The 25589-nt window shown below is 39.0% G+C and overlaps 1 pseudogene; it reads left to right on the top strand.

Moving 5' to 3' along the window:
- The window catches only part of LOC114047270, a 71802-nt pseudogene that overhangs the window by 41497 nt on the left and 4716 nt on the right, over window positions 1-25589 (top strand).

The raw sequence follows: 25589 nt of genomic DNA on the forward strand, positions 1-25589 counted from the left end.
CTGTGTGATCCTGGGTGTGTGAGAAGATCTTGTAGTGTGTGACTTTATCCTTGTTACTGTAAAGAACCCAAGAGCCCACAGTGTGTCTTTGCCTGTGGAGAATCTGCAGTGTGTCTTCTGTAGGCTGTCTTTGAAGAACCCATAAGGGTGTCACTGCATATCTGAAGACTCTGTGATTTCTCTATGAGGAACCTGCAATGTGTCTATTTTTGTGCTTGCCTGTGGATATCTACAGTGTCTGTGAAGAAGCTCCAGTATGTCTGTCTGTGGGCTGAACCTATAGTATATGTCTATATATGAAGAATTCAGTGTTTCTGTGTGTATATGTGAAGAAGCTGCCCTGAGCGTGTCCACGAAGAATCTGTTCTCTGTGTGTTAAGAGCCTGCGCTGGCTCTTTGTGTTCTAAAGAACTGCAGTCTGTGTTTGCAAAGAATCTTCACTGCACTTTTGTGATGTGTGTGTGTGTGTGTGTTTGTGTGTGTGTGTGTGTGTGTGTGTGTGTGTGTGTAGAACCTGAACTGTGTCTTTGTGTTCTGAAGAACCTGCTGTTTGCTTGCTTTTGTGAAGAGCCCACGTTGGTCTATGTTCTAAGGAATTCCTATCATTTCTTTGTTTGAAGAACCTGCAGTGTGAATGTGTCGTGAAAGTTTTGTGTCAGTATTTTTTGAAGAACTTTGTGTGTCTGTGTGTGAAGCACTTGCAATGTGTTTGAGTGTTCTGAAGAACATGTACATATATCTCTGAATATGTATATATGAATATATGTCTAAAACACACACACATCTGAAGAACCTGCACCATGTTTTTGTTTTCTGAGAAACCTTCTGGGTGTCTACTTGTGAAGAATGATCAATGTGTCCGTCTCTGTGCGTATGTGTTCTGAAACACCTATTTTATCTTTGTTTACAAAGACCCTGCAATGCCTTTGAATTTGTGTGTGTTTGTGTGGATTCTATAGTACAAATGTGTTCGGAAAAACTCACATTGTGTTGGTGTGGGAAGAATACTAGGGCATGTGTCCTGAAGATTATGTTGTGAATAAAATGGTGTGTGTGTGTGTTCTGAAGAATCCACCATGTGTCTGTGTAGCTGTTCCAAACTTCATGCTGCTCTGTCCTCAAGCTTCCCATAGCACTCCTCATACTTCAATAAAAAAAACAACTGAGGCCATTTACTGACAGTTTCATCTTCTCTTCCTCATCTCAAGGAAGGGACTCTACCATTCTCCTAGTCATCCAGGCTCACAACTTTGGTGTCATCCTTTACCCCTCACTCTTGCTTACCTCATACATATATCTAGTTAGTTGCCAAGTCTTGTCATTTTTCCTTTCACAATATTTTCCATATGTATCTCTTTCTCTACACTTACACACCTAGTATTACCTTAGTCCAGGCCTTCACCTCTGGTTTGAATTATTGCAATAGTTTTCCAATTGATCTCCTTGCCTCAAGTCTTTTACTCGCTCCAGTCTGTCCTTCACTCAAATACCAAAGTGATTGTCAAGCGTAGGCCTGATTGTGTCACTACTCCCCACACTTGATAAATTCCAGTGGCTCCCTGTTACTTCCAGTATCAGATGTAAAATCAGCTGGCATTTGTAACTCTTCCTAACTTTGTCCCTTCATATCTTTACAGTTTTCCTACATTTTATGATCCAGCTACACTGGCCTATTTACTGTTGCTTGCACAGTCCCTGCCATCTCCTCAGTGCCTTTGAACTGACAACATATTCATGCTTGGAATGCTTCGCTCTTCACTTCTACCTCTTAACTTCTCTGGTTTTCTTCAAGTTGAAACTCAAATCTCACTTTCTGCCCCAGGCCTTTCCCAGTTCCTGCACATGGCCATACCTTCTGCTCTGAAATTACATCTCATATACTTTGTGTTTATTTCCTGTTGACCTTGTTATTTACATGTTGCCTTTTCTGTTAGAATTTGAGCTTTAGAATTTATTAGAGAAATTAGAATTTATCTTTCTTTGAATTCCCAGTTTGCACATAGTGAAGACTTAGTAAATGCTTTTTGATTGATTGTTTTGTATCTGTGCATTTCAAGAACTCTATTGTCTTTGTATTCTGAAGCACTCAGTGTTTGTGGGTGAAAAAGGTCATAATATGTTTGTGTTGGTAGCATATGTACATGTGTGTGTATGTTAAACCTTCTGTGTGTCTGTCTTATGAAGAACTTATTGTATCTGTGTTCTATAGAACCTGTTGTATGTTTGTGTGTGAAGAGCCTACAGGTGTATCTGAGTGAAGAACATGCAGAATGTCTGTTGATGTATGTGAAGAACCCCTTGTGTCTGTGTATTCTGAAAAACCCATTGTGGGTCTGTACGTTGAAGAATCTACACTGTCTCCATGTCCAAAGGACCTACTTCATGTATGCTATTTTCTGGGCCTACGTGTGAAGAACCAACAAATCATGTGTTCTTAATAAGTGCAGAGTGTCAGTATGTTTTAAGGAGCTGTTGTATGTTTTTGTGTTGTAATGAATCTGTTTTGTGTCTGTGTATGTGGAAAGAACTTAGTCTTTGTGCCCAGAAAAACCCATTGTGTCTCTGTGAATGTGGGAAGGATCCACATTATGGCTTTGTGACCTAACCCTCTGTTTGTGTGTGTGAATGACCCACATTGTCTCTGTGTTCTAAAGAGCTCTCTGAGGGGCACCTAGGTGGCGCAGTGGATAGAGCACCGGCCCTGAAGTCAGGAGGACCTGAGTTCAAATGCGGCCTCAGACCAAACACTTGACACTTACTAACTGTGTGACCCTAGGCAAGTCACTTAACCCCAATTGCCTAACAACAAAAACAAAAACAAAAATAAAAACAAAAATAAAGAGCTCTCTGCATGTTCTGATGAATAGCCTTATGTATATCTGTAACTATAAAGGGATGTAATATATATGAAGAACACTCACCTATCTTTGGTATGAACCTGCTGTGTGCGTGTATTGGTAAAGAACCCACAGTGTGTCTGTGTATTCTGAAAACCACATAGCGTGTGTGTGACTGCATGTGTCTCTCTGTGAAGAATCTGTAATACTTCTGTGTGTTCTGAAGAACCCATTATGTGGAGGTTTCCGTTAAGTCTGTGAAGAACCTGAAATGTTTCTTTGTGTGTTATGAGTGTGTGTGAAGAACTCAAATCATGATTTGATTTTCAAGAACTTTCTGTGTGTCTGTGTTGGTGAAGAACCCACATTGTGTCTGTCTATGAAAAAACTGTGTTATATTTATTATGTCCATGAAGAGCAGTATGTCTTAGAAGTATTGTGTTTCTACATCTTCTACCTGTTGTGTATCAGTGTGTCATGTGTATGTGCAAAGAACCTACACTGTCTTTGTGTTCTGAAGGAACAGCAATATGTGTTTGTGTCATTGTGGTTAAAAAAAAAAAGGCCGTGACGTTTCCACATGTTGGTCTCTTTTTGTGTGTGAAGAATCTTCATTGGATCTGTGTGTTTTGGAGAACCCTCATTATGTGTTAGTGTCTGTGTGTTCTTGGAAAACCCACAGAACATGACTGTGCGTGCCTTTCTGTGAAGAATCCACTATTTGTTTGTCTTGGCATGTGTCTATGACAGGTGTTCTTAACTTTTTTGTGCTATTCATCTCTTTGGCAATCTGGTGAAGCCTATGGGCCTACTCCTCAAATAATGTTTTAAATAATTGAAGGAAATGTTAAGTTTCAGTTAGAAGTTAGTGAAAATAAGGATGTAATTTTTTTTTTCCTATCGAAGTTCACGGATCTCTTTAAATTTCTTTGGGGCTCCATGAACGCTAGGTTAAAAACCCTAGGCTCTATAAAAAACTCAGTGTGTGTGTGTTCTCAATAACCCATGGTATCAATATTTATTTTGTGCCTATAAAGGACCCAGAGTGTGACTGTGTGTTAGGGACCTGCAGTGTGTCTGAATGTGTGTATGCATGCTCAGGATGTCTACACTGAAGAACATATGTAAATGTGTGTGTGTATCAAGAACCCACGTATCTTTGTGTTCTCAAGGAACCACTCAGTGTCTCTGATGGTGAGGAATCCTCAGTGTATCTTTGTGTCTTTGTCTGTCAGTAAAGCTCCCACATGGTGTAACAAGAATCTGTTTTATATCTGCCTGTTCTGAAAAACCTGTTGCATATTTGTGTATGTGTGATGACCCTATGCTATGTCCTTGTGTTTGTTCTGAAGAGTCCTTTGTGTGCTCTGTGTGAATGACCCTCCTTTCCTTATGTCTGTGACCTTACAGAGCCTGCATTGTATTTGTATGAATCAATGGATAGTGTGTATACATGAGGTCTGTGGGTGAAGAATCTGTAGCATGACTGAGTGTACTGAAGAGCCCACATTGAGTCTTTGTGTGTGGAAAAACTCTGTCTTGTGTTATTGAAGAGCCCATGGCATATCCATGTGTTCTTAAGAACCTGTAGTGTGTCTGTGAGAACCTTTTGCATGTCTGCGTGTTCTGAGAAACCTGCTGTGTGTCTCTATGTATGAAAAAACCTTCAATGGGATTTTTTTATCTGAAAGTCTGAAGTATGCCTGTGTTGTTGTCTGTGTGCTTGAAGAACCTGTGTCTATTTTGAACACTATTGTGGGTCTTTATATATGTGAATGACCCCTACTGTGTCTTTGTATTTCCACAGATCGTGCTGTGTATATGTGTGTGGGGGTGAGGGGGGGAGAGTAAAGAGGCCTCATTGTGTCTGTGTGTGTAAAGAACCTGTTTTGTGTTTGTGTATTCTGAAGGATCTGTTGTATGCCTGTGACTGTGGGCTAAAAGGCCCCAGTGTGTGTGTTTCCATTTTCACATGTGAATAACTGTGTCCTGCATTGAGTCTTTGTATATTGCAGAATTTGTAGTACATCTGTGGACATGTGAATAACCTGTATTCAGACAAACACATGCGGGCACACACTGTGGAGTTTCAGAATACGTAGACACATTGTGGGTTCTTCACCAACACAATATACACAGCAGATTAATCTCAAAAATAGGTTTGGTGTAGGTTTTTCACACATATTGCATGCTCTTTACAGTCACAGACATACACAGGGGCTCTTCAGATCACAGACTCTGTGGATCATTCATGCACACACACAAGATAGGTCACAAAGACAATGTGGGTCCTTCCCACATACATAAATATATAATAATATGTACACTGAATTTTGTGTATGTTCTAAAGAAACAGCTATATGTCAGTTTTATATATGTGTATGTATGTGTGTATGTGTATGCATGTCTGTGTATATGTGTGTGTATGTGTGTGTGAAGAAGCCATCATGTATCTGTGCATTGGAAAATCAGCTGCCTGTCTGTGTTTTGTATGTCTTTCTTTCTATGAAATCTGTGTTCTGGGTATGTGGGTATGTTCTCAAGAACCAGCTGTGTGCCTGTGTCTTATTTATGTGACTATCTGTGAAGAAGCTACTGTGTATCTTTAGTCTAGTGAACAAGCTGCATGTCTCTGAAGGACCCCTCTGTGTGTGTGTGCTATGGAGAGCCAGCTATGTGTCAGTGAAGAAGATGTGTGTCTCTCTTCTAGAGAACCAGCTTTATGTGTGTCTTAAAGAACCAACTATATCTTTGTTATGTTGTGTGTGTCAGTTTGCAAAGAAGCCACTGTGAGTCTTTTTTGGGGGGGAGAACCAGCTGTGTATGTGTATGTATGTTTGTGTTCCAGAGGACCAATTATGTGTCTATGTTGTGTGTGTGTATGTATGTGTGTATGTATTTTAGAGAACCAACTATGTGACCATGCTACCAAAAAAACTACTGTATGTGTTCTGGAGAGTCAACTGTATCTGTGTTCTAAATAATCAATTCTGGGTGTATGTGCATGCACAATGGAATTGCTATTTGTGTTCTGGAGAATCAGCTGTGTGTGCGTGCGTGTGTGCGTGTGTGTGTGTGTGTGTGTGTTCTGAAGAACCAGCTATGTGTGTCTTTTTTTATAGATAAGAAATATAGTATATAATTTTTATTTTTTCAGTTAAGCATTTTTAGGTTAATTTGTCCTCCCCAAATTAAGCAAAATAAATAAGAAAAATAAAGCCCTCAATACATACCTGGTAAAATAAATTTCCACATTAAAAATGCCCACATACATATATATATATATACTCTGAATTATCTCTCTGTCTCTGTCTCTCTGTCTCTCTCTCCCTCTCTCCCTCCCCCCAATTCTATACCCTGACTCCATCTCCTCTGGTTAAGGTTTGGATAGCATGCTTCATCATCATTACTCTTCTGGAGTCATAGAAGATCATTGCATCTATCATAGTTCGTATAGATTTCATACTTGTTTGTTTTTACAGTGTTGTTATTATACAGTTCTGGCTCTCTTCCGGACTGATTTTTCATCAGTTTATGTGAGTTTTCAAAATTGTTCATTTTTATAATATTGATGTTTTAATATTAATTGCTCTGATTCTTCTCATCTCACTCTGCATCAGTTCATACAAGTCTCTTTGAAATAATCATTTTCTTCATTTTTTACAGTATACTAGTGTTCTATTAAATTCATGTATCATATCTGTTCAACCATTCCCCAGTTGATAACCATTCCCCAGTTGATGGCCATCCCCCTTAGTTCCAGGTTTTTGCTATCACAAAAGTAGCTGCTATGAATATTTTTGTATGTGTAGGTCCTCTTCCTCTTTCTGTGATCTCCTTGGTTACTTTGTAGTGACCTACACCTAGCAGTGTTGTAGCTGGGTCAAAAGACATACGCTGTTTAGTAACTCTTGTGTTTAATTCCATATTGCATTCCAGAGTGGTTGGCCCATTCACAGGTCCAGTCAGTGTCTCAATGTGTCTTTTTTTCCCATAATCCCTCCAACCTTTATAATTTTTAAAATCAGTTTTGCCAATCTGATGGCTGTGAAGTAGAACCTCAGAATTATTTTAATTTGCATTTCTCTAACTTATTAATGATTTGAAATTTTTTCTTAGGGTTATACATATGACCAATTTTTTCCCCTTAAGTACTGCTTTTTCATATACTTAGATCATTTACCAATTGAGAAATGATTCTTATTCTTATATAAGAACTTTTCCTCTAAGCATAGATCTGATGGGTAGTTTTTTCCTCGTTTCTCAAATTTGTTTATGAACTAACTTTTTATATCTAAATCACCTGTCCATTTGGAGCTTCTCTTGGTATAAAGTATGAGATGTTTGTTTAAATCTAATTTCTTCCAAACTATGGTCCAACTTTCCCAGTGGTTTTAGCCAAATAATGAATCTTTACCGAGTGGCTAGAGTCTTTGTATTTATAGAACACTTGGCTAGTAGATGTGTTTGCTTCTGTGTACCTAATCTATTCCACTGATCTCTATTTTTTAAAGCAGTACCAAGTTGTTTTGAATATTACTATTTTGTAATAATAGCATTCGATCTGGTACTGATATGTCCCTTTCATTCTCATTTAAAAATGTTTTTCCTTTGACTTGATTTTTTTTGCATTCATATAAATTTTATTATTTGAATATTACTGTTTTGTAACAATAGCTTTCGATCTGGTACTGATAGGCCCCTTTTATTCTCATTTAAAAAATTTTTTTTCCTTTGACTTGACTTTTTTGCATTCATATAAATTTTGTTATTTTTTCTAGTTCCATAAAATAAGCTTTTGGTAGTTTGGTATGGCATTGAATAAATAAATTACTTTAGATAGTATTTTCATTTTTTTTATATTGACTTGTCCTACCTGTGAAGAATGAATTTTCTTTAAGTTATTGAGGCCTGTCTTTATTTCTGTGAGCAAAGTTTTGTGGTTGTATTCACTTCATTCTTTCATGTCCTAATATTTTATACATTCTGTAGTTATTTTAAATGGAATTTATTTTTCTTATTTTATTGGCATTATACAGAAATTCTGATGATTTGTGTTTGTCTTTTATATCCTGAAATTTTCTGAAAGATTTTATTTGTTTCCATTAATTTTTGGTTGGTTCTCTAGAGTTCTTTAAATACACTATCATGTCATCTGTGAAAAGTGATAACTTGGTTTCTTCTTTACCAATGCTTATTCCCTCAATTTATTTTTCTTGTCTTATTGCTACAGCCAGCATTTTTAGTACTGTATCAAATGGTGATGACAATGGACATCCTTATGTTGCCCCTGATTTAATTGGAAAGTATTCTAGTTTATTCCCATGACGTATAATGCTAGCTCTTGGTTTTAGATAGATACTAGTTATCATTTTAAAGAAAGGTCCATTTATTCCTAGTTTTTTTTTTTAGTGTTTGTAGTATACAATGGCCATGTCTTGTGTGTGTGTGTGTGTGTGTGTGTTTGTGTGTGTGTGTATCTATGTGTGTGTGTGTATGTGTGTGTAAAGAAACCTCTTATGTGTTTATGCTGTGGAGAACCACCAGTATGGCTGTGTCTTATACATTTCTCTTTTTCTGAATATCAGAAAAATCTGTTTTGGAGAACCTGTTGTAAATCTGTGTCTTGTGGTATGAGTATGTGTATATGTGTGTATTATGAAGATGATGTTGTATGTCTGTATTCTGGAAAACCAGCTGTTTGTTTTTTGGTCTGTGAGGAAGCTACTGTGTGTTTGTATTCTGGAGAATCAGGTATGTATCTGTGTATTCTGAAGAATAGTTGTGTGCCTGAGGCTTGTGTGTCTTTGAAGACTATTATATATACACATTTTGAAGAATAACTGCGTGTGTGTCAAGACCTCACCGAGTCTATGTGTTTTAGAGAACAAGCTGTGTCATGAAGAACAACTGTGTCTTTTGTGTGTATGTGAAGATCTCTGTTGTATGTCTCTCTGTTCTAAAGAACAATTATATATCCCTATCTTGTCTGTGTTTTCTGAAGAACCACTATGTGTCTGATGTGTGTGTGCATGTGCACCTCTGAAGAATCCTCTGCGTCTGTGTGTTCTGAAGAACAGTGGTGTGACTAGTTGTGACTTGTGTATGTATCTATCTGCAAAGAATCTGCTGGATCTCTGTGTTCTGAAGAACAGATGTTTGTCTTGCGTCCAAAGAACTTGCTGTGTATCTCTGTATCCTGAAAAACAACTGTAGCTGTCTGTGTGTTGTATGTGACTTCTCCTGAGGAACCCACTGGACCTGTGTTCTCAAGAACACTTGTGTGGCTATCAGTATCTTCTGTATGTGTCTGTCTGTGAAGGCAGTGGTGTGTGGTCTTTTTGTTTGGAAAAAAAGCTGCAGATTTGTCCTGTGTCCTTTTGTCTCTAAAGAACCTGGTATGTGTGTGTGTGTGTCTTCTGTACCTGTGTGTTCTGAAAAACTGGCTCTGTGTCTGTGTTTGTGTATGAAGAACTGAAAGTTTTTCTCAATATTCTGATGACCCTTGTGTGTGTGTGTGTGTGTGTGTGTGTGTGTGTGTGTGTGTGTGTGTAGAGCCCAAGTTATGTTTTATTTCTGTATGATGAGACTGCGGTATAGCTGTTTGTGAAAAAACTCACTATCTTTTTCTGTCGTGACAGATTCACAGTATATCTGTATCTGTCGCACCTGAAATATGTCTGTCCCTGTGTGTCTGTGTAAAGAATATGCAACAGTATGCATGTTTGTGAAGACTACAGTCTTTCTGAGTATCCTGAGGAATAGTTGTGTGTCTGTCTGTAAAGAACCCAGTGTATGGCCTGAAGAATAGTTGTGTGCTTATGTCTTGTGTGTCTCTTTGTTTCTGCAGACCACATCATGTGTATGTGTGTGTGTGTATTTTGAAAAGTCTACCTTGTGCCTATTCTGAAGAACCTACCTTTTACTCATGAAAAGAACCACACAGTGTGCCTGCATGTGGAGTCCACAGCCTGTCATCATCTCTGTGTGAAAAACATTCAGTACATCTGAATGTAGATCACCCAGTGTGTCCATTTCTGTGAATGAAATACCCATAGTATGTCTGTGTGAAAAAGCTACAGTGTCTCTCTGTGAAGAATGTGTCTGTTAATAAGTTACTTGTGTCTTTGTAAAGAACCTGCTTTTGTCCGTGGGTGAAGAACCCCGTGTGTTTATGAGTGAATAACCTGTTGTGTGTCGGAGTGTTCTGGAGATGTTGTGTGTCTGTGAATAGCTTGCAGTCTGACTTGTGTTGGTCTATTTGTGAAGTACCTTGTGTTTATTCTGAAGATCATGTATTTTCTGTCCCACAAAACCTGCATATCTTTATCTTGTATGTGTATGTCTGTGAAGAACCCGCTCTGTTTCTATGGGTCCTGAAGAACCCACTATTATTTGAAGAATCCAGCTGTATGTATGTGTACGTGTGAAGAACCTTTCGTCTGTACCTCTGTATGCGAAGAACCTGCAGTGTCTGTATGAGGAACCTGCACTATATCTTTGTGCTCTGAAGAATCTGCAGAATCTGTATCTGTTCTTAAAATAACCTCATTGTGTCTATATTTGTCTGTCTGGAGAAAACAGTGTATTTCTGTACTCTGAAAAGCACACGATATGTCTGTGTATGTCTTTGTGTTTTGCCATACCCATTTTATTTCTGTGTGAAGAACCTGCATTTTATTTCTTTTCTTAAGTATTATGTGTGAAGAACACAAACTGTGTCTGTGTGTTCTCAAGGACCTGATGTGTGTCTGTGATGGTGAAGAAACCACAGTATGTGTGTGTCAGTGTCTGTTTTTGAAAATATGAAGAATCTATAGTATGACTGTGTATTCTGAAGAAGCCCCTATGTCTGTCACACATTTCTTCCATTATCATCCTCCTATCTTACTTATCTTTAATCTCTCCTTATCTATTAACTCCTTCCCTTCTCTTTCTCTCTCTCTCTCTCTCTCGCTGTCTCGCTGTCTCTCTGTCTCTCTGCCTCTCTCTCTGTCTCTCTCTCACACACACACACACCACAAACATACACACACAAATTATTTCCCCCATTCTTAAAAAAACATCTCACTTGATCCTCTTGCCTTTCCTGATAGCTGTTGTCCTATATCTTTTCCTTCCTTAACTAAACTCCTTGAAAAGGTTTTCTCTCCTTGGTGCTTCCACTTTCTATCCTCTCGCTCTTTTCTAAACCCTCTCCAACCCCACCGTTCAACTGAAACTGCTGTCTCCAAAGTAATCACTGATCTCAGTTAACTGTAAAATCTGATGGCTTTTTATTAATCCTTTTCCTGCTAATCAGCTTCTCTTTCTGGAGACTTTGAGTTCTCTCTTTTTATTAACGCTGCTGCTTTCTCTTGGTTCTCCTTTTGGCTGCCTTGCTGCTCCTTCTCTCCTTTGCTGGATCTTCATCCATGTCATGCCCCTTAACTGGATGTATCCTTTCATACTCTGTTCTAGTCTCTCTTCTCTTTTTCATAAACTCCCATGATCATTTCTATGCAGATGTTTCCCATCTATATATTCTGGATCTGTTTATCCACTCCTAGTCCTTCCTCAGCTCCATTACCACATTACTAACTGCCTATTGGACATTTCAAAGTGGATATCCTATATGTGCCTCAAATTTAACAAGTTTAAAACAGAACTCAATATCTTTCTCTGAAAATCATCCCGTCTTCTGAACTTTTTGTTTATTCTTGAGGGCACCTGTATCTTCTTAGTCACAGGTTTGTAGCCTTGGTGTCATGCTTGACTTCTTGCTCTTACTCACTCCACATAGTCAGTCTGTTGCCATATTTTGTTTTTACCTTCATGTCTCCTATATGCATTCCCTTCTCTCCACTCTCACAATCACTACCCTAGTTCCGACCCTCATCACCTCTCACCTACACTATTGCAATAGCCTTCTATTTTGGTCTTCCTGCCTCAAGTTTCTCCCCACTCCAGTCCGTCCTTTACACAGCTGCCAAAATGATTTTCCTTAAGTGTAGGTCTGATCATGTTGCCCCTGCCTCCCTGCTCAATGAACTTTGTTGGCTCCCTATGAACTCCAGGATCAAACAGAAAATTCTCTGTTTGGCACTTAAAGTTCTTTATGACCTGGCTCCTTTCCAGAGCATTTCCCTGTGTTACCTTCCATCTGCTCTGTATGTATCTTTTATGTAATTAATTATCTGCATGTTGTCTCCTCCATGAAAACATAGTAAGCTCTTTGAGGACAAATTTTTGTCTCTCTCTGTATTCCCAGGTATTGAGCACAGTGCCTGGCACATAGTAAGTGTGTAATAAATTCTTGTTGCTTGATTTACTCTGTGTGTGTGTGTGTGTGTATGTGTGTGTGTGTGTGTGTGTGTAGAACCTTCAGTTTGTGTGTCTGTAGAGAACGTGCTGTTTCTGTGTATGTATAAAGAATCCAAACTGTGTTATAGTAGTTGTTGTACATCTAAAATTCCATTCTAATCACAATTTTTAGATGACAAGGGTATTTATGTCATCAGTAACTTTGTCAAAACATTCCCTAGAACTTAAAAAAAAATGTTTTTACCTATACATACTCTGCACTGCAAGTAGAGGAACAAATTCTATTCAGTAAACATAAATGTTCTTTTGTGGGGGGCACAGCCCCCATCAATATCTGCAGCAACATTCTTATGTATTCCTAATGGCTTTTATATCTACTTGCCACCAAATATCCTGTGGTTCATTCTCTCAGATTTTTATCTCTAAGTCCCTTGCCCTGAACTTCAGATCTAAGGATGGGGTCAGAACAACAGTTAATCAGAACTGTGTACAAAAAACATATCAGTTTTATAACAGACATTTTAATAAGAAAAATAATCATGGTAGACACATTCAGTTCGTTTTTCTAATATGCCTGTTGTTCTGGTCTCTTTCTTCATTCCACCCTCTGGTGAGATCATGTGAATGGCTACGGGAAGTTGTTGATAGCTTTGAAGTACTTGTCAATAGGTTAGATCTTATGGCTCAAATCCTCCATGAAGATTATTACATATTTACCAGAAGATTTTGCAATAACTTTTTAGTCAAAATAATTCACTATTTCTTGACCTTGCCACAATCACATTTATGAATCAAACTACTTTCAGACTTCAGGTTTGGGTAACCTTGTGGAATAGATGGTTCACAGTCTTTAGTATCTTCAAGCCTTATTGAATTGAACAAATGTGCAATCAGAAAATATGGTAAAGATAAAGAAGCTGCAGTACATTATGGACCTCTAATTCTGATTAGAGGCTCATTTGCTCGTCAGGTACATAGTAGCTGCCAACTTTTTGTGCCTTTCTAGCCAAATGAACTTCATTTGTATACATTCTTCTGTATTTCTTATGGTAGACTTTAGCACTTTTATAAATAACTTTCCTGTATATCTTCTGCAGCTTTTCAAAGCCTCCTTCTCTAGGTGTTTTTGTCTCCAGTTAGCCTTTCAGAAGAGATTTTGGGAAAAAGCTGAGTAGCATGCTGCCCCCCCCCCCCGATTCCAGCAGGAAAAGAGCATGTTTGTGTGCTTTGAAAAACCTGTTATGGGTATATATGTAAAGAACCGCAGTGTGTGTGTTTTGAAAAATCATGTGTCTGTTCTTAAGCACATGTTGTGTCTATTTACTCTTAAGAAACTTTACTGTTTTGTGAAGAACCCTACATCCTATCTTTGTGTCTTAAAGGGTGTGTCTGTGGGTGAGGAGCCTACAGTTGTGTGTGCGTTCTGAGAAATCCAGTGCAGAAACTATGTGTTTGCAAATATTCATAGTATGTCTGTGTGTGTGTACCCTTGTCTTTCTATGTGAAGAGCCCACATTGTGCCAATTGCTTTGTCTTTTTATGAAGAATCTAATGTATGCCTTTATTTATGTCTCTGAAAAACCTGCTGAATCAGTGTATTCTGAAGAGCCTATTGTGGGTCTGTTGTCTGGTTGTTTGTTAGTGTATGTGTGAAAAAGCCATTCATTGTGTATCTAGGAGTGAATAACCTGAGTGTCTGTAACTGTGAAGAACCACAATGTATGTGTGTGAGAAAAGCCTTCAGTGTACCTTGGTGTCTTTGTGTATGTGAGAAACCTGCCGTGTGTGTGTGTGTGTGTGTGTGTGTGTGTGAGTGTGAGAGAACCTTCGGTGTATGGAAAAAACAGTGAATTTCTGTTCTCATGAACCTGTTTCTGTTATGTTCAGAAGAACACATGGTGTGGCATTGAAGAACCTACAGTGTGTTAGTGTTTCTGTGAAGGAAACCTTTATGAATCAGTCTGCTTTGAAGAACCTACAGTGTGTTTGTGAGTGTGGGTGTGGGTGTGTGGTTGTGTAACAAAGCTATAGTTTGTTGGTGTGGGGGGCATGGAGGGAATAAAACTTAAAGATTGTGTGTGTGTGTGTGTGTGTGTGTGTGTGTGTGAAGAAGCCTAGTATGTCTGTGCAGAACTGTGAATGCTTTCTCTCTCTGTTAAAAACTGTGTGTGTGATTGTATGTGTGTAAAAAACTACATGTTGTTACTGGGAAGAACGAGGAGTCTGTCTCTGTGGGTCTTTGTGAAGAACCAGCAGCTTGTGTCTGTAAGAATGGAGACCCTGTGGTATATGTCTTTTTGTGTTTTTGCATATGAAGAAACCTCTGTGTGTCTGCCAGAATCTGCTGGGTGTATGTCTTTGTGTCAATGTCTGTGTCTCTTCAGAGAACCCATTGTGTGTGTTGTTCGCAGTATGCCCGTGAAAGTTTGTGAAGAGCTCAGTATGTCTACGTGTGAAGAATCCTTAGTATGCATGTGTGTGTTCTCAAGAAGAACAGTATGTGACGTTTATGCATGTGTTAAGAAATCATTATGTGTCAGTGTATGTGAAAAAACCCCCCTGTATATTTGTGTGGAGATAACATAGAGTGTTTGCCACAGTATCTGTGTTTGAAGAACTCCCTGGTTGTGAAGGACATGGAATGCCTTTGTATCTATGTGCTATACAGTGTGTGTATGAAGACCTGTTTGTGCATGTGAAGAGCATGTGGTATGTATCTTTGTGTGAGAAGAGCTTGCAATGTATCTCTGGGTCTTTGTGTGCATGAAAAAGCCACAGGTATCTGTGTCTTTGTGTGTGGGAAGAGCCCACTGTCTATGTGTGAACTCTGAAGAACCCCAAGTATATCTCTGCATGATTTTTTGAACAGTGTGTTCTTTTGTATTAAGAACCTATGTAATGTGTCACTGTGTATGAAGAAGCTTCAGTGTCTATGTATGAAAAGCCTCCAGAGCGTTGGCCAGAATGACCGTAAATATTGAATAGGACAGTGTCTTGGCAATGCCTGTACTTTAGGAAAATCACTTTGGCAGTTATATGATGGATAGATTGGAGCAGGGTGGTGGCTATAAAAAAAATCTAGTCAGAATCTAGGAAGAACAGGCATTGTGGGCATCGAAGGAATGAAAGGTATCTGGGTGTAGCTGAAGAATTCATTGTGTAGGGTGAAGAATCCCATATGTATCAATGTGTTTTTGTGAGTAAGAAGACTCCTTAGTTTTTTGAATGTGTATGAGAGAAGATCTGTGTCAAGAAACCAGTGTGTTCTTTGTGAAAACCTGTAGTGCCTTTGTTTGGGGGTAAAGAATCCTATATGAGAAGAATGCACACAACTAAGTCTGTGTGCACACAAAGAACATGAACTGTGTATGTGCAAAGAATCTATACTTATAGAAGAACCCATATTGTGATTGTGTAAGAAGAACCTGTCAGTGTGTATGAAAAATGCAGTGTGTATGTGTGTGTGTAAAAACATGCAGCATATATATATATATTTGCGTGTATATATATATATATATATACACATATATAAAAGTGTGTGTGTGTGTGTGTATAAAGTACCCCTGGTATATCTCTCTGTGTGTGAGATACCTACACTCATGTTATCTGGGAAGAAGCCCAAGTATATCTTTGTGGGTGGGGGAAAGAACTCAAAGTGGAGTGTATATCTATGTGTGTGCATGCATTTGTAGGAAGAACCCACAGTTTGTGTAGAAGACATTCCTCCCCCTGTGTGCATATGTGTGTGTGTGTGTGTTTGTAGTAAGAACTTATAGTGTATCTGAGTATGAAGAACCCATGGTTATTTCTTTGTGTGTGTATCTATGTGGAAAACTCTCTCTAGTGTGCCTGGTGTGTGTGGGTGTGTTTGTGTGAAAAACCCTCTTTCGTGTGCCTGGATGAGTGGCTTTATAGCAAGAATTCACTGTGTATCTTTCTCTGACATAAGTATTTTCCATGTGTCTTCCAAGCCACAGCTGTCTCTGTGCATGTCTTTCAATGTAAGATGAACCCACAATGTGTGTGCCTGTGTATGTCTATATTTGAGGACTTGTAGGAGGTCTGTGTGTGAGGAAGAAGAATCCTCAGTGTGTCTGTGAATAGGCCTGGTCTGTGAATAGACCTGGGGATGGACCCCAAGTGTGTCTGTGTATGCCTCTGACTATAGGAAGAACATACAGAGTATGTGTGTTTGATGTGTCTGTAGACCCTACAGTGTATCAGTGTATGTGAAGAATCTGTAGTGTGTGTAGGATTAACCTACAGTACATATAAAGAATGTGTATGTATAGTACATATATATGTGTGTACGTACAGTACATATATATGTGCATGTACAGTACATATAAAGAACGTGTATGTACAGTACATGTAAAGAGTGCGTATGTACAGTACGTATATATGTGTGTATGTACAATACATATGTGTGTACAGTACATATAAAGAATGTGTATACAGTACATATATGTGTGTGTAGTACATGTATGTACAGTACATATAAAGAATGTGTATGTGTATGTATGTATATATATAACATGTGTATATAAATATATATTACGTGTGTGTGTGTATATATATATCACGTACATAGGCACATTGTGGATTAGAATCTGTAGTCAATGTGTGTTGAACCTGCAGTTTGTGTGTTGTGTATATGAGATGAAACCACACGTGTGTATGTGTGTGTGTGTGCTGAAACCCTTTACTGTGAGGAAGCTGCAATAGGCCTCTGTCTGGGCGGGAAGATTCCCTTCACGTCTCTCCCTGTCCCCACCCAATGATTATAGGTGCCTGTTTGTGTAAAGAGCTTGGTGTATCTCCATATGTGTAAAGGACTCATTGTGCCTGCTTGTAATGATCCCAAGGGATGGTTGGAAATTTGTATGTGTGTGTGTATGTATCTGTGCATGTATGGGAAGTACTTACATTGTATTTGTGACTCTGAGGGAAGCATCTGAGGGAAGTGTGAAAAACCTGCAGTGGGTTTTTGTATATGAGAACCCACAATATGCCTATCTGTGTGAAGAAGTATCAGTGTGTCCCTGTGTATGCCTGAAGAATTCATGGTGTATCTCTGCATGTCTGGAAAAAGCATATGTGTGTTTACAGTGAATGAAGAATCCACAATGTTTGTGTGCCTATATATGTGAAAAACCCATAGTTTGTCTATGTGTGTGTCTGCGTTGGAGGAACCCAAAGCTTACCTATGTGTGTGTCTGGTGTGCATAAAGAACCTGCAGTTTGTGTGTCTGGTATGTGAGAAGAGCCTATAGAGTTGTGTACAGTGTGTATGTATATAGAACCTACAATGTGTGAAGGACTCCGTGTGTGTCAGTGAAATGAACCCATAGCATGTGAAGGACCCAGCCGTGTGTGTGTGTGTGTGTGTGTGTGTGTGTGTGTGAAGAACCCATGGTGTATGTGTCTGTGACTTGAGCCCATAGAGGATCTGTGGGAATGAAAAGAAGCTGTATAGTGTCTGGGAATTCGAAGAATCTAAAGTGTGTCTGTGTCCATGTGTGTGCAAAGAATCTTGCAAGTATGTTTTTGTATAGAAAGAGCTCCTCAGTGTGTGTGTCTATATGTGAAGAACCCCTAGTTTGTGTCTGGCTGTGGCATGTATCCATCTTTCAGGGTCCATTGAAGGAGTTCTGTCTGGGCTGTGTGACCGTAGTGTCATGTGCTGTCTGACATTTTATGTCTCTTGAGGTCAGACACCTGGATTTTTTCATCCATGTGTCCTCCATAGCAGCTGCCATAGGTTTCTTTGAATAAGTTAGAACTTCTAATGCACCTGGTATATCCTTCCCTCCCCAAATTACCTTTTCTTTATTTATCTGTGTACGTGTTGTATCACTTCAGTAGAGTTGAATAGAGGCTCCTTGAGGGCAGGGTCTGTTTTTTGTTTTGTCTTTGTATTCCCAGCAGCATCATAAAGTCTTACACGTTGTGGGTTCTTAAATCCTTGCTGAATTGAATTGAATTAGATCTTTGTTTAATGAGTGCAATTCATTATGTGCCCGTTTGTACATCTGGTCCTCTGGCTCTTTCTGGTGCTCTTCAGGTATCAGAAGGTGACTGAGGTGAAGTCTCTTAATTGCATCTTCTCACCCACAGCAGCCCTGCAAAGCTACTGCAGGTGTCTGGCCTGGAAATACCAGTGGGAGGATTTCCTACTGAGGAGCTCAGAAATCTCTGCTCCAGAGTGAAGTTTCCAGCTAAAGTGACTTTCCTTCTGAGGCTCCAGACCTGCGGAATCCATTCCAGAAGCAAATGCAAGCAGGAGACCTCTAGTCAGACCTTCAGGAAGGAGCAGGTCCTGGAGACGCTGATGCTTGAACATTTCCTCATCATTCTGCTTGAGTGAAAAGGACTGGGGTGATATCAGATATCTAGATACTCTTGAGGAGTGGATGACCTTGGTGGATCTGACCCAAATGCTTGGGGAGAGAGGTGAGAAAGGAGAGGGGAAGGAAGTGTGGATTAACTGGAGAGGAGATTGCATTCTCTCCATGGAGCCAGAGTAAACTACAGTATTTCAGAAAAGCACTTTCCATTATTTGACCTGGAATTGCCTTTCCTTTAGAATGAGTGTCTAATTAGGAGTTACTATGCTCCCTGGGGAAGCTACAGTATACTTTTCACTACACTACTATGCTTTACTTCCCAGGGGATGGTTTTGGGAAGGAGTCAAAGGCAGGATATTTCAATATATTATAGTGATCTTCTCCTTGGATCTTGGGATGAGGAGAAATGGCGATTTATAAGATTTTTGATTTTGTGCAAGGAGCATGAAGCGTAATACTTTGACTTTCATAGATGCTCTAAAAATGAGTGAGGATCACCTTAATAAAAACTGTTAGCATTTTAGCTCCTCTGGCCTGGTAGTCTTTGGAGATGGTTTTTAGTTGGGCTTGTAGGCAGTGGCTAAATTCTTAGCTAAAACCTTCTAGGTCCACAGGGATAGAGCCTGGATTCCCAGACAGTGGTATCTTTGAATCTTTGCTTTGATCTGGGCCTAGGGAGGTGCTATTTATGGACTCCCTTTGACTTTTTTCTTTTTTTCTGTAAGGCCTCGAGGGGTAGAGGTGTTAACACCTGCTTGCTCTGTGAGCATTTGTAGAGTGGTGAGTCTGGGAACCCCAAAGCAAGCATCTTGCCCTCAGGAAGCTCCTTTCTCTTCCACAGCTCTTCCTTCTCAAGAATCTGCTGTTGCCCAGCTGGTGAGCACCGATGAGCTGGAAATGACTCCTGGGCTTCTGACAGCCAGACCCCAGGTGAGTTGGGGGATTCTTTTCTAGTAAGAGGGTGGAAACATGTCCTATCCTGGAGCTTCCCTATCCAACAAAGTTTCATTGAGGAGCCTGATCCCTGACTCTTCCAGCCCAGGAGACTGGGGATATTTTGCCTTCCATCTGGTAACATTCTATGGAGGCCTCTTCCCACGCAGGTTTACACTTCAGATTCTTTCCTCATGTAAACGTACATAGACATGTGCTCTGTGGGTTCTTTACAAACACACAGACATCTTGGGAGGTTCTTCACACAGGAGCTTACACAGACACAGCATTGTAAGCTCAGCATTGTCTGTCTTCCTATAGCCCCTCTACCACTTTAAATGGCTGGGGTAGTTGTCTAGGATGATCTCTTGCCCTTACATACTTCTCATTTGAGGTTCATGTCAACTTTGTAAGTTAGGTTCTATGGGAATTATTATCCTTAGTTTGTATATGAAGAAACTGAGGTAGAGAGAGGTTTTAAATGACTTGTCCATAGTCATATAGCTAGTAAATTTCAGAGGCAGAATTTTAAGTCATATCCTCTTTACTCCAAGTTTAGCGCTTTATCTACTACACTGTATATGTAGGGTCATATTAGATTATTTAGGGCCTTAAATACTAGATTAAAGAGTTTAAATTTACTTGGTAAGCAATAGGGAACCACTGATGAGTTTGAGCAGAGGACGTGTTCAGATTTATGCCCAGGCAAGTCTCTGACCTGTCCCAGCTATAGTCAAGGCACTAAAATTATCACAGGTGTACTCCATAAAAACACCTGGAAACAGCTCAGGCCTCTCCCAGGCTTCATCACTTCCTTATCTTGTTTTCCTAATTATACATGTAATCCAAAATTATAATTGCTCCTCTGCTATCCCTTGCTATATTCTCATCCCAGCTTTACCTTCCCTGTCCTTTAGCGTTTTCACTTTGACCTCCAGAGTTCCATTGTTTTCCTCATGCTGTCCCTCCTCTCATTGTCAACAAACTTCCCTTCATCCTCCATCCTTTCCTCATACAGTCATTCTATATTCTCATACTCACTAAAACCTAGCTTTCTCCTGAGGAAGCCACATTCCTCAACCCCCTGTTTTAGTGTTGGCATAGCGCCAGACACAGAGTAGCCTCCTGATAAATGTTTATTGACTGACTTCTCCCCATTCTCCTGACCTAGAGAGCCAGGAAGGTTTGTTGTCATTCTCTTTGTTTCCTGCTGCCACCTTCAGACCCTGGCTTTCCTGCTGTCACTTAATAGCCTTTCTGCCTTTGACACTTGTACTATATGATTTTACCATCCTTTCTTTATGCTTTTTGCCATAATCTGGCAGCCTCCGGAGCACTTAAGACCTTCCTCAAGGGCCTCAAAACTTGACTTAGTTGCCTTATGGTTTGCTGCCACAGTTTTTGATGACTTCAGTATTTTCATACTTAGCCCATTTTTAATAATCAGTCCTTTCAGTTTCTAAACCTCCTCAACTCTTATTACCACCATCTCCACTCTATTCCTGCCACTCTCCTGAATGGTCACATCCTAAACCTCAGATACCTTTGAAACTATGCAGTGTCAAAGATCTTGAACTCTGAAATTTTTTTTTTGACCAATATCTCGCCCTTCTACCTTTCCTACATCCTTATTCTTGAACCTCCTATTGGTCATTACTGTGACTTCTGTTCCCTGATCCCATCCTGTTCTTCTAGGTCTTCACTTTATTGTGGCTTCCCTTTCCACTCGTTAGAGTTTTGGCTGTATGGTCAATCATCTCAATAATATGTTTCCCTATCCCCTTTAATCTGTAGCTCCTTGACCTTCCACTGTTCCTGCACTGCTATTCTCCAATACTGCATGCCGTGTTCCAACTTCTAAGCATTGGAGTGCTGCTGAAAGAAGACTGCACGCGCATGCACACACACCCACACACATACACACACACTCCTCTATCTGTCTAATCTCAAATGGGCCCTTAGTATGCCCCAGCAGTGTTGATTACCTATTACATTTCCCACAGTGGACATTCAAAACCTCATTTCTTTGCAAGCCCCTCACTCTACCTTAAGCTCATTCTTTTGCAAGAGGTAATGTCAGCTACTACTTTACTGAGAATGAAGTTATCCAACCTGAGTTCCCTTATTTCCTTTCCTACACAGTTTATATCCTCCCTGGGACCATTCCCATATTCTCTTCCATATAACCTCAGGAGATGAGGAGGCCTTTGATCTTGTTAGACCTAATCCTTCTATTTGTGCCCTTGAATCTATCCCCTCTTATCTCCATTGATCTACCTCCCTTTTCTCTTGTTACCTTTGATCTGCCTGCAAACAGTCTCAGGTCTCTCATTCTAAAAAATTTCCTTTGACTTTGTTATATCCTTAAAGCTATTGGATTCTCTTTCTCCTTTTCACTCCTAAATTTCTAGAAAGAGTTGTTTATACCTTCTGATCCCATTACTTGATCCCTCAGACTTCTGCAAGTATAAATACAGAACAGGGGAACCATAGACACATTAACAAAGATATTTAAGAAGAACACTTAGAGCTGCATTGCTTTTCCATGAAGAGGTCTCACCCAGCTAAATAACTTTTATTTCTTAAACAGTAAACAGTTCTCCAACAATAGTATGATGGGCCAGCCTGTGTACACTAGCTTTCTGCTTCTGCTTGATTTATCTGCTGCCTGTAAGAATTGATACAAGTATCCTCCTTAAGGACTGCCCATAGCTATTCCTTACAGGCTTTTCTCATCCCCATCCATTAATCTGTTTCTCCTTCTAGGTTCAATTCATGTGCTACTTTCTCCATCATTCTTCCTCTGATCCCTTTCTTGTTGATTCTCTGAGACTTTCCTCTTTGACATTTCCTCTGTACTTACTTATTTTCTTAATTTTATTATAGTTTTTCATATACGTGTTTCACCCCCCCCATTTAATTCCATTCAACTATTAAAAATTGTCTTTTACTAAAGGGCTGGATACTTAGAATACAAAGAAGAAACAGTCCCTGATCTCAAGGAGCTTGCATTCTAAGGGGGTGGGGAATAAGAAAAGACATATAAATAAAAGTACAATAAAAGGGAATGATGGAAGCAAAGGAGAGATTTATACAAAGTGATCTAGAAACATTTAAGAAAGAACACTTTCATCTTGAGAGGGTTTGTCTTATTGCAAACTAGTTATTCTCCATTGCTACATGGATGTTTTGTATGTATCTGAGAGACAGATGCCATCCCTAAGTACCTTGGATTCCTTGTGAACATCTGACTTAAGCAAGTTTTATAGAACTAAAACCTGTGATTTAGATAATGGAATAAGAAGTGACTTCTCTCTTGTCATTGAACATAAGTTGGGATGCAGCACAACAGATTTCTTCATTTCAAAGTGATCAAAGTATTCTAGTAAACCAGTGACTAGCTAATGAAGGTTCTTTTTTTTTCTAATTGTCTACAAGCATACAATGATAATGTCTCATTAATCTTTCCAGTTCCTTTTGTTTTGGTTGCTTGTTTACTAAGCTGTATTCCAACTTTGAATTTTCAAGTCATTTTTTTAACCAAGAGGATAAAGCACAGATGGCTGGCTCAAATATTCAGTTCATTTGGCAGTTCTTTTTCTCAGTGTAAATGAATGAATTGGTGACAGAACTAGGAGAGAACAATGTAACAAAAAATAGAGACAGAAGAGAGGCTTCAGAGTAGGGGGTGGTCAGCTGTGTCATTCTATAGAGACATCAGAAGGAATGATAGCTATGAGAAGGCCATTGGATTTAGCAATAAAAAGATCACTGGTGTTCTGCCATAGATAAGTAGTCAAAGAATATGACCAAACAATTCTTGAAAGAATTGCAAACTATTAATTGTGAAAACAATATTCACCATGACTGTCACAATGTAAATGGAAAGAAAACACACACACACATACACACACACACACACACACGTGAATGTAGCAGAATTCTAAAGACCAAGTATAACTCCAGAGAAGAAATATGAGAAGACGCTCCCAGCCCACCCCTTCTAGGAGGTGAGAGGTCTACAGGTATTGCACATGTTTTTAGATTTTTTTTCATTGTATTCAGCAGTTGTGCTGATTATTTCCTTTTATTTATTTATTGATCTTATAAATACTATTTGTTATACTGGATGGCTCTCTGGGAGGGGATGAAACAATTAAGCAGATCAAATAACAAATCATACAAATAATAAACTATGTAAAAGAAAATAACTTTTTAGAAACCCAAAATTTAGGGGATGCAGCTACAGCAGGGCTCTGAGAAAAGATTGTTTTTCTGAAAGGACACATTATCAAATAGAAAATGAGAAGATTGAGAATGCAATTTTAAAAACTAGAGAATCATCAAATTAACAAACAAAATAAATACAAAAGAAGATATTTTGAAAATTGGTGGAGAAATTCTTTTGGAATTGTGGTTAGCCATTATGTTACGAGATTCAGCACGATAGAATTCCATCATATATTTATGTACAATATTGGCAATAACAGTCTTGGGAATTTACATTTTGGGATTTCTTTCAAGAGTTGTTTGGTGGATTCTTTGTATTTCAACTTTACCATTTGGTTTTAAGAGAGCTGGGAAGCTTTTTTTTTAAGATTTCTTGAAATGAGATGTAAGGCTCCTTTTTTGGTCATGACATTTAGAGAATCCAATGATTCTTCTATAGGAAGCCTTTCCCAACCTCTCTTAAATATTGCCTCTCAGTTATTTCCTGTTTATCCTGTGTATAGCTTGTTTGTACATATTTGTTTACTTGTCTTCTTCCCCATTAAACTGTGAAATCCTTGAAGGCAGGGACTGTCTTTTGCCTATATATATCCCCAGCACTTAGCACAGTGCTTGGCACATAGTAGGTACTTAATAGGAATTTATTGACAGACTATTGTTTCAGGGAGAAAGGCTTAGGGAAAAAACAAATAAACCAAACTCCTCTTCTCAAACTTTATTTATCTAACTACTTTATATTCTCTTTGTATTTATGCTTTATATTTATATAAATATATACTAGTCTCATATAATATTAATAATAATAATACCACTTATGAATGCTTAAACGTTTGCAAAGTGTTTTACAAATACATCTCGTTTTATCCTCACAATATCCCTGGGAAGTAGGTGGTGTTATTACCCTACTTTACAGTTGAGGAAACTGAGACAGAAATTAAGTGACTTGCTCAGGGTCACACAGAAATTTCTGAGGCTAGTCCAGTGCTCTGGAATCCACAGCACCCCCTACCTGCCTTTTGAGTAAGGATTATTTCACTCATTGTATTTGTAGTTCCAGTGCCTAGCACTATACCTGGTACATAGGCTTAATAAATACTTGTTGATTACCCAGGAGGAAGGTTGCAGTTCAGTAAAAGGAAAAACTTTCTAATCTTTAGAGAGGCAAAAAAGTAGATTGAGCTTCCTTATGAGAGAGTGTCTTCTCTAGGATTAAAGGAGAGATTGGATGACTAAACATGGTCAACTGGAGAAGGATGGATAGAGTATTCATCCCCTAAGTGACCTCTACAATCTGATCTACTAGATGACCTACAAGATCTCTTCCAACCTTAAGGTTCTGTAATTTTTCTGTGAAGTCTTCCCTTGCTACCAGAATCCAAGAGTATTTCCTTTTTTTCTGAACTATTGTTTGCTTCTCATCAGTAACACACAGTTTAGCACTTTACTAGAAGCTCTTTACCATTGTTCTCCAGCTGGGTTATGTATATGTTTTTCTCCCAGTCAAAACTATATACTCTTCAAGAATACTGACTGTCTCATACTTTTTTTTGCATGTCCTTTTTTATAGAAAGAAACAGTGTTACCTATATGGTACGGAGTAAATAATTTAAGTTGGAACAATCAGATTTCCTGATCCTTATCAGAGCATATTCTCTTGTATACTCCCACTGATGTTGCAGCTTCTGTCTCAAGGCCATTAGCATGGCCTTTAAGGGAGGTCAAATGATCCTAACTTGAGCCAGCCTTTTTTTGGGCTTTTTAGGAATCATTAACATTCAAGGATGTAGCTGTGGACTTTACTCAGGAGGAGTGGGGGCAACTGGATCCTGGTCAGAGATACTTGTACAGGGATGTAATGTTGGAGAATTATAGGAACCTGGTCTCATTGGGTAAGTGTACTTTTTGTGTGTGAATCAGGGCCATTCTGTCCGTTGTAGTA

Source organism: Vombatus ursinus, unplaced genomic scaffold, assembly GCF_900497805.2.
Source record: "Vombatus ursinus unplaced genomic scaffold, bare-nosed wombat genome assembly UNPS02014786.1, whole genome shotgun sequence".
Lineage (NCBI taxonomy): Eukaryota > Metazoa > Chordata > Mammalia > Diprotodontia > Vombatidae > Vombatus > Vombatus ursinus.